General features: G+C 47.5%; 1 pseudogene; it reads right to left on the bottom strand.

The window, feature by feature from the left end:
• Window positions 1-6,903: 6,903 nt before the first annotated feature.
• On the bottom strand, window positions 6,904-7,379 carry LOC139000585 (ubiquitin-ribosomal protein eL40 fusion protein-like; annotated as a pseudogene).
• Between the last annotated feature and the right edge of the window lie 2,016 nt (window positions 7,380-9,395).

The raw sequence follows: 9,395 nt of genomic DNA, 5'->3' as shown, positions 1-9,395 counted from the left end.
TGGATAGGAGAATTGGAAGGGGTCGACCTCAGCAAACGTACCTTAATCAGATTGAAGATGTTTTTAGCAAAGGCCAGGTTAGGAGTACCCTAATTAAGATAATAACAATGTACCTAACTATATAGTTTAAGTTTAAAAAATTTGGCTCTCAAAAGAAATTTCAATCATTGTACTGTTGATATTTGGCTCTGTTGACTAATGAGTTTGCTGACCACTTCCTTAGGCTGATATGCTAAGGAGATGAGTGTACCACCCAAGAAAGATGGTGTCTGTGGTGTGGGAGAGGGACTTATCACAGGGATCCTAATGGCTATTCTTTCAGCTCTTTCCCCAGAAACAAACCCCAGTCTCTCCTGATGTGACTATTTGTCCTTTGCCCTTCCTCTACTGGTCTCAGGGTAAGTGGCTGTGAACAGAATTTGTCAAAGCACAGATTACTGATACATTTAAGATAATATAACCTAACAAGGTGAACATTTCCAAAATTAATGAAAAAAGTAAATTCAAGCAGAACAAGGATTAATCACATGAAACTAAACTGAGGTGTTTGGTTATAAATTGTTATGACTTATTTAAAATATTCTGGTTTAATATTTCACTTGTCCATATTAAAGTATTTTTTCCAAGTTATTTGTGACATGATCATTTGGTAAAAGACGTCTTTGTAAACAAAGATATGTTTTTCTTGTTTAATTTCTCCAGAATTTGGAAACTATTTTTTTCATGGCAATATAGTTATTTATTAGAGGCCCGGTGCACAAAATTTGTGCACTCAGGGTTGGGGGGATCCCTCAGCCTGGCCTGTGCCCTCTCGCAGTCTGGGACCCCTCAAGGGATGTCATCCTGCTGGCTTAGGCTTGCTCCCTGGAGGATTGAACTTAAGCTGGGAGTCAGACATCCTTCTGGCAGTCTGGGAGCCCTTGCCAGTGTGGGAACAGGCTTAGGCTACAGTCGGACATCCTTAACACTGCTGAGGATGTGGGAGAGGCTCTCCCCACCACCACTGTGCTGGCAGCCGTCAGCCTGGCTTGTGGTTAAGCAGAGCTCCCCTTGTGGGAATGCACTGACCACCAGGGGGCAGCTCCTGCATTGATTTTCTGCCCCTTGTGGTCAGTGTGAGTCATAGTAACCAATCATTCCCAGTCATTCTGCTGTTAGGGTCAATTTGCATATTACCCTTTTATTATATAGGATAGAGGCGTGGCACATGGGTGGAAGCCAGCTGTTTTGCCCTGAAGGGTGTCCTGGATCAGGGTGGGGGTCCCCTTGAGGTGCCTGGCCAGCCTGTGTGAGGGGCTGAGGGCTGTTTTCAGGCTGGCCACACCCCCTTCAGAGTGGGGGTCCCTACTGGGGTGCCTGGCCAGCCTGGATGAGGGGCTGATGGCCGTTTTCAGGCTGGCCATGCCCACCGGTGACCCATACTCCCAGCCTCTCCTTTTCTTTTTTTTTTTTTTTTTCCAGCCCCTCGAGTCAAGGCCAGGGTGGGCTGGAAGCAGGTATCTGGGATTTATTTATCTTCTATAATTGAAATTTTGTAGACTTGAATGGAACCCAGTGCCAGCCAGGGCAGGCAGAAGCTTGGCTTTCTCCATCGCCAGGGGCAACCCAAGCCTCCTGCTCACTCCTATTCTTCTAATAGGGCACAAGTGGAAATATTGACTATGTTATTAAGGATTTTTTTTTAATGTCATATTTTTGTTACTTATGCATTGACTCAGGTAAACTTGAGAAGATTGACTTGGTATCTTGATTACAAGTTTCCAGCAAAAGTATATGTAGTCAATCACTATTCTTTCTGTACTTATTTAAATCATCAGGTTGAGTCTAATGTAACATTTTTATTATTATCCTTGGTAAAATTTATATTTGTCTCTTTTTATATTAGATTCTAATCCTGCTCATTGTTCTATGGCTTTTGTTATATACTGTAGTTTTCCCTTATTAACAGGGCTACATTCTGAGACTTCAGTGGGTAATACTAAACTTTAAATAAACTACATTTTTTTCATAGACATATCTATATAATAAAAAGCCAGGGTCATAAGGACCAAAGGCTCGACCATACTGGAAGTCAGTGACAACCCAGCACTGACTGGGGTCGCTGCAGGTGCCCCAACCCAGCACTGACTGCCTAGGGGGCTTCGGATCAGGCCCAAAAAGAGGCCTGCAGAGAGAGAGGCAGAGTCTGATCTGTAGCCCCTATCGAAGCCGTTGATCAGAACTTGCCTGTCTTTCTCTCCTGGCCTGGCCAACATCTGTGCCTCCATTTCTCTCCAAGCCTCCACCCGGGGCTGCTGATCAGCCCCACCTTTCTGATTAGACCCTGTTGATAGGCCCAGAGATGCCGACTGGCATAGAAACTGACCAATCAGAACCAAATGTGGGTGAATATAAGGAGCCAATGGCTGCCTAGGAGGCTGAGCTTTTGAAGCTGACTGGCATAGAAATTGACCAATCAGAACCAATTTGGCTGGCAGAGGAGGGCAGTTGGGGACAAGATCAGGCCTTCAGGAGAGGGCAGTTGGGGGCGATCAGGCAGGCAGGTAGAGGGGTGAGGGGCAATCAGGCAGGCAGGCAGGTGAATGGTTAGGAGCCAGTGGTCCCAGATTGGGATTGGGCCTAAACTGATGATTTGACACCCCCTGGGTCCTTAATTGGACCAGGCTTCTATATTTATTTATTTATTTATTTTAGGGGCCCAGGCTTCTGTTTTTATTTATTTGTTCATTTGTTTGTTTGTTTGTTTATTTTAGGGGCCCAGTGCACACAATTTTGTGAACTGGTAGGGTCCCTAGTGGCTGCCGGCCGAGGCCTCCCTCCCTTCCCCTGGCCGTCCCACCCCCTGGTCGAACTCACAGATGAATTCCCGGATGAGAGGACAATTTGCATACTATGCTTTTATTGTAGGATACTTACTAGTGCCCCGGTGCATGGATTTGTTCATATTGAAAGGAAATTAATTAGAAGGTGCCTAGCAGGGTGGGACTGAGTGAGATGGACTGGACATGCCCTGGAGCCAACCTTTCACGGTCACTCCCTGGCCAGCTGCACCTGGGGTTGTGCCATAGCTTGAAAGGCCTTTGATGAGTGAGCAGGGTCCCTCCAGCAGGTGGGATCCCTTGGCCTGACCTGCACAGATAGGGCTTAAACTGGCTCTCCGACATCCCCCGAGGTCCGGATTGTGAGAAGGCGGTTCTCAGATGACGTACCTTGGAAATAGGCTTCCTCCTCTCTGGTTCCAGGGTGTATCACCTGAGAACTGCCACTGCCAAGTCATCACAGCCCGGCAGCTCCTGCATTGAGGATCTGCACCCTGGTGGCCATTGCGCATCATAGTGGACTGTCGGACAGTCGCTTAGTCTTTTATTATAGAAAAAATAATATTTAATAAATTCATATAATATAAATTAGGCACAATAATATATTAACTAATAATCAAGTAAAACTATTCTAGCTAATAAAAGAGTAATACGCAAATTAACCACCACTCTATCACAAAGATGGTGGTGACCACGGAGCTGCAGCAAGCAGGAAGCTTGGGTTGCCCCTGGCGATGGAGGAAGCCAAGCTTCCCACCTGCCCTGGTCAGCACTGGCTCCACTCAAGGTTACAAAGTTTCAATTATATAAGATAAATAATTCCCAGATACCTGCTGAAAAAAAATAAAAAGGAGAGGCTGGGAGCTTGGGTCGCCGGGGGGCGTGGCCAGCCTGATAATGGCCATAAGCTCCTCACCCTGGCTGGCCGGGAACCCCAGTAGGGACCCCCACTCTGAAGGGGCTGTGGCCAGCCTGAAAACAGCCCTCAGCCACTCACACAGATTGGCCACACCCCCATGGGGTGAGGGTCCCCAATGGGGGGCTTGGCCAGCCTGCAAAAAGCAATCAGCCTCTCACCCTGGCTGGCCAGGCACGCCAGGGGTACCCCTACCCTGATCCAGGACACCCTTCAGGCAAACCAGCCGGGCCCCACTCATACACCAGGTCTCTATCCTGTATAATAAAAGGGTAATATCCAAATTGACCCTAACAGCAGAACGACTGGGACAAGTATGTCACTATGACACACTGACCACCAGGGGGCAGACGCTCAATGCAGGAGCTGCCCCCTGGTGGTCAGTGTGCTCCCACAGGGGGACCTCTGCTCAACAACAAGCCAGGCTGATGGCTGTCAGCACGGCGGTGGTAGCAGAAGCCTCTCCTGCCACCTCAGCAGCGCTAAGGATGTCCGACTGCAGCTTAAGCCTGCTCCCCGCTGGCAAGTAGACATCATCCAAGGGCTCCCAGGCTGCCAGAGGGATGTCTGACTGCCAGCTTAGGTCCTATCCCCTGGGAAGTGGGCCTAAGCAGGCAGGTGGTCATCCCCTGGGGGGTCCCAGACTGTGAGAGGGCACTGGCCAGGCTGAGGGACCCCCTGGAGTGCACAAATTTTTGTGCACCGGGTCTCTAGTATGGATATAAACAGAAAAAAAAAAAGTATTAAAGCTTATATTATAGAAGACTACCAGTATGTCCCCAACAAAACATCAACTTCATTATCATAACTGATAACCAGAATATCATTATCTAGTAGGTGAGAAAGATTAGCAGGTACCTGTTAGGGTCAAGAGGCTAAAAGGGCTAAAGTATTATGAATTTATTAGCGGCCCGGTGCACAAAAATTTGTACACTCGTGGGGATTCCTTAACCCGGCCTGTGCCCTCTCTCAGTCTGGGACCCCTCAAGGGATGTCCACCTGCTGGCTTAGGCCCACTCCCCGGTGGATCGGGAATAAGCTTGCAGTCACATCCTCCTGGCAGCCTGGAGCCCTCGGGGGATGTCCACTTGCCAGTCGGGAGCAGGCCTAAGGTGCAGTCAAACATCTTTAGCGCTGCTGAGGAGGTGGAAGAGGCTCCTACCACCACCGCTGTGCTGTCAGCCATAAGCCTGGCTTGTGGCTGTGCAGAGCTCCTCCATATGGGAGCTCACTGACCACCAGGGCACAGCTCCTGCATTGAGCATCTACCCCTGGTGGTCAGTGTGTGTCATAGTAATCAGTCATTCCCAGTTGTTCTGCTGTTAGGGTCAATTTGCATATTACCCCTTTATTATATAGAATAGAGGCCTGGTGCATGGGTGGGGGCCAGCTGTTTTGCCCTGAAACGTGTCCTGGATCAGGGTAGGGGTCCCGCTGGGGTGCCTTGCCAGCCTTGGTGAGGGGATGATGGCTGTTTGCAGGCTTGTCAAGCCCCCCCAGTTGGTACCCTCACGCTATGGAGGTGTAGTCATCCTGGGTGAGGGGTTGATGTCTGTTTGCAGGCTGGCCAAGCCCCCCAGTGGGGTCCCTAACTTCGTGATGGTGTGGCCAGCCTGGGTGAGGGGCTGAGGTCCGTTTTCAGGCTAGCCACAGCCCCTTCAGGGTGGTGGTTCCCACTGGGGTGCCTGTCCAGCCTGGGTGAGGGGCTGATGGTTGTTTTCAGGATGTCCACATGCCCTTCAGTGTGGGGTTCCCCACTGGGGTGTCTGGCCAGCCTGGGTGAGGGGCTGATGGCTGTTTTCAGGCTGGCCACAGTTTCGGGCTGGAAGCAGGTATCTGGGATTTATTTATCTTCTATATTTGAAACTTTGTAGCCTTGAGCGGGCTCAGGGTCTGCAGGGCAGGCGGGAAGCTTGGTTTCCACCATTGCTAGGTGCAACACCAGCCTCCTGCTTACTCCAGCATTGTGGCCACCATTATCTTAGTTGGGTTAATTTGCATATTTGCTACTGATTGGCTTGTGGGTGTGGCTTGTGTGTGTTACAGAGGTATGGTCAATTTGCACGTTTAACTTAGATTAGATTAGATTAGATTAGATTAGGCCATCTGGAGCCCCTAAATGGAGCCAGCATCCAGGAACAGGGCCTCAGAGATTTTAAAGAATTTTAGGTGAGATTTTTCTGGGCAGAGCATTCTTTGAGCAGGTACGGATCCTAGGAAGGCTGGAAGGGAAGGATAATGTCTTAGCAAGTGGAATGTGATCTTAGTGAAATGGAATGTGGTCTAAGCAAAATGGGATGTACATTGTGAAGTGGCCTAATGGTCAGTGCCCAAAGGAGATATATTGATTCACTTATTTGATCAGACCTAACAATCCAGTCTTTTTGTTTTATGGAATAGAGACGAGGTCATATCTTCCGTAGTTACTTCCTGCTTAGGAGGGATGTCAAGATGATAGGGGGATAGACTTTGATTGTGGTAGACTGGAACACTTTATAGATTTCTCCTGGTTGGAGCAAGGGATTGCAGCAGCATGATTTTCCTGAGAGACTGGTTGGTGAAGCAATCCTGATGAGTGACTTGGGACATAAAAGCTGGTCCTGAGGCTCCCACACTTGTCTCGTTTTGCTGCTTTTCTGGACCCAGGCCATCTGGATTCCCAGGTGACCTAATAAATTCATAATTCTTTACACCTTTTGGTCTCATGGGTTCCTTCTTTGGCAACCCAGCCCTGGGAGTCAGATTTTAAAGAACTCTAGGCAGGCTTTTTCTGGGTGAATTCTCTGGGCGGGTTCTGAGGGGAGAGATATTGGTCTTAATAAGTGGAATGTTGTCTTAGCAAGTGGAATGTGGTCTTAGCAAAAGGAAATATTGGTTGTGAAGTGGTCTAAAGGTCAGTTACAAGGGGAGAGGGTGTTGATTCAATTATTTGTTCAGACCTAACAGAACCTAACTAGTTAACTGCCATGCATCCAAAACGGAGACCATCCCCACACGCCCTGATATTTTAAATTTAATTTAAAAAATCAATTTGCAATGAATATTATAAAAATAAATATATTACTCACAATTCGGTGTTCTTGAATATTTTCAGCTGAAAATTCTCACAAAAAAATGGTTCTAAATTGGGTCAGGATTGCCATTTAGGGAAAACATTTATTTTTCCGGTCAACAAAAGATAAACTGTATTGAGGACCCAGCATCACAGGGTTCAGGTATAAGGCTGCCCTGTGAATCCAAGGAGTTGGTGGAGGGGCCATATTTAAATTTCTTATTGGGGCGCAGGTTATTGGTGTGGCCGCACTTCTTCTTGCAGCAGTTAACAGCATGGGGGTGCAGGTAGGTGTAACACTTGCGGCAGATCATCTTGTTGCAGTTGTACTTTGGCGTGAGCTGGTGGATTGAGGGTTTGATGATGCCACCCCTCAGACAAAGTGCAGGTTGGACTCTTTCTGAATATTGTAGTCTGAGAGAGTGCAACCATCCTCTAGCTGTTTGCCCACAAAAATCAGATACTGCTGATCAGGTGGGATGCTCTCCTTGTCTTAGATTTTAGCTTTGATATTCTCAATGATGTCACTGGGCTCAACCTCAAGGGTGATGGTCTTGCCAGTCAGGGTCTTCACAAAGATCTGCATCTCTGCATCTGCTGGGGAGGTTGCTCCACCACCTTGTTGACCGGAAAACATTTATTTTATAGGTTCGTGTGGTGTGGGGGGAAGGTCTGCCGCTTGCGTCTACAGACGCTATGGCATACAATGGGTTAAATCTTTCATGTCTAATAAGGAAGGGGTATGGGGAGACAGATATTGTTTCCCCATACTCCTTGTTTCATAAGAAGGGTAATAATAATATAAAGATCATTCTATATATATCTATACTAATAAAAGGATAATATGCTGATTAGACCAGATGTCTTCCGGACATCCTCTGGACAAAGCCACAGCAGCTGCAAGGGCTGAGGGTCGACTGCACAGGAGAGGCGGTGGCATAGGCCAGTCCAACACCACAGTCCCTTTCACAAAGGCCACAGGAGAGCCCAGCCTCATGGGAGAGCCAGCACCGTGGCCACTTTTGCAGAGTTGGCACGGGAGAGGCCATGGGATGGGTGGGTCCAGCAACCCGGCCCCTTCTGCAGAGGCAACAGGAGAGGGGACGGTATAATCCCAGTTCCACTGCTTCCCCTTCTCCTGAGGCAGCCACAGAGGTGCGGCTCGGGCTGATCACAATGCTATGCCTCCTCAGAAGCTGGACAGGGTGCGACCTGCTGTGCCTCAACCTCTCCAGCCCCTCCCCCAACCAGCATGGCCCCAGATTGCACCCCCCATCCACCAGTGGGCAGGGGGGCGGGGCCAGCACTCAGAAGCTAGGGCTAAGGGCTGGCAGTGGCAGCAGCAGCGGGGTGATGGGGGCGGTGCCTTCCCCTGCTCGCCCAGTTGCCTCACACAGAGGGAGGCCTAAGCTGTCAGGAGGACATCCCCTGAGTGCTCTTGGATTGTGAGAGGGATCACGCTGGGCTGAGGGACCCCCCACCCACCACTCCCACCATGCACAGATTTTTGTGCACTGGGCCTCTAGTTCAATCAATAATTAAGTGATACAAGAGCAAGGTGTGAGCAGCATCAATTTGTGAGCATACAGGCCTTGTTGAAGTCTTGGGATAGCTGTCTGCCGTCTTTGTGGTCAGCGGCTTCTCATCCTTGAGATGAAGGCAAGTGTCAGGGAAAGGGGCAAATGTCCATTTATGGTTAGGTATCTGATAAGATAAGGTCCCTTTAATACTGTTGGAGAGATTTCAATTAATGTCTTTCCCAGTGGGCAAAAATTCCCAGTTGTAAGTTGTGGTCTTTGAGTCTTTATCTCCTGGGAATACTGTGAAATAAATGTTACTAATTTGTTAGTTCCTGTAATGGAGAATGTCTGCTTTTTTTAGTTTTTCTTATATTTGGGAGACAAAAGATTTAAAAATCAACAATATGACTTTAAACAAAGTCATAATGAAGCATGGTGGTTCCTCCTTTGGAAAACTGCTGTTTAAAACTGTTTCAACTACTCTGTAATTTTTAGATATTCTCTTATTCTATAAAAGATAACTTTGTTTTTTAGCTTGAATAATAGAAAAGAGAAACTTAACTGTCTGACCTTGCAAGCTAGCCACCTAAAGGGGCTGATACTGATAATAATTCCCGTATTCTCATGCCAAGTGTTTGTTCATTATGTATCCAAGGTTAGAGGTGTCTATATAGATATGATATGTACTCAAAGTTACAAGTTGTCTGTATAGATATGACAGATATTTATTAGATACTAGTAGCCTGGTGCACGAAATTCGTGCACATTAAAAGGGAATTAATTGCCCTAACCAGTTTGGCTCAGTGGATAGAGCAACGGCCTGCAGACTCAAGGGCCCCAGGTTCAATTATGGTCAAGGGCATGTACCTTGGTTGCGGGCACATACCCAGTGGGGAGTGTGCAGGAGGCAGCTGATCGATGTTTCTCTCTTTTCGATGTTTCTAACTCTCTATCCCTCTCCCTTCCTCTCTATAAAAAATCAATAAAATATATATTTTTTAAAAAGGGAATTAATTAGAGATATTTTAATATTGCTATTTGCCCTTTCTCTATAATAGAAGTGTGAGAGATGAAAGGAAATTAGTAAA

The sequence above is a fragment of the Myotis yumanensis genome, unplaced genomic scaffold, assembly GCF_028538775.1.
Source record: "Myotis yumanensis isolate MYYU_CA2020_CCGP unplaced genomic scaffold, mMyoYum1.0.hap1 SCAF_24, whole genome shotgun sequence".
Taxonomy (NCBI): Eukaryota; Metazoa; Chordata; class Mammalia; order Chiroptera; family Vespertilionidae; genus Myotis; species Myotis yumanensis.
This window is presented reverse-complemented; position numbering and strand designations above follow the sequence as displayed.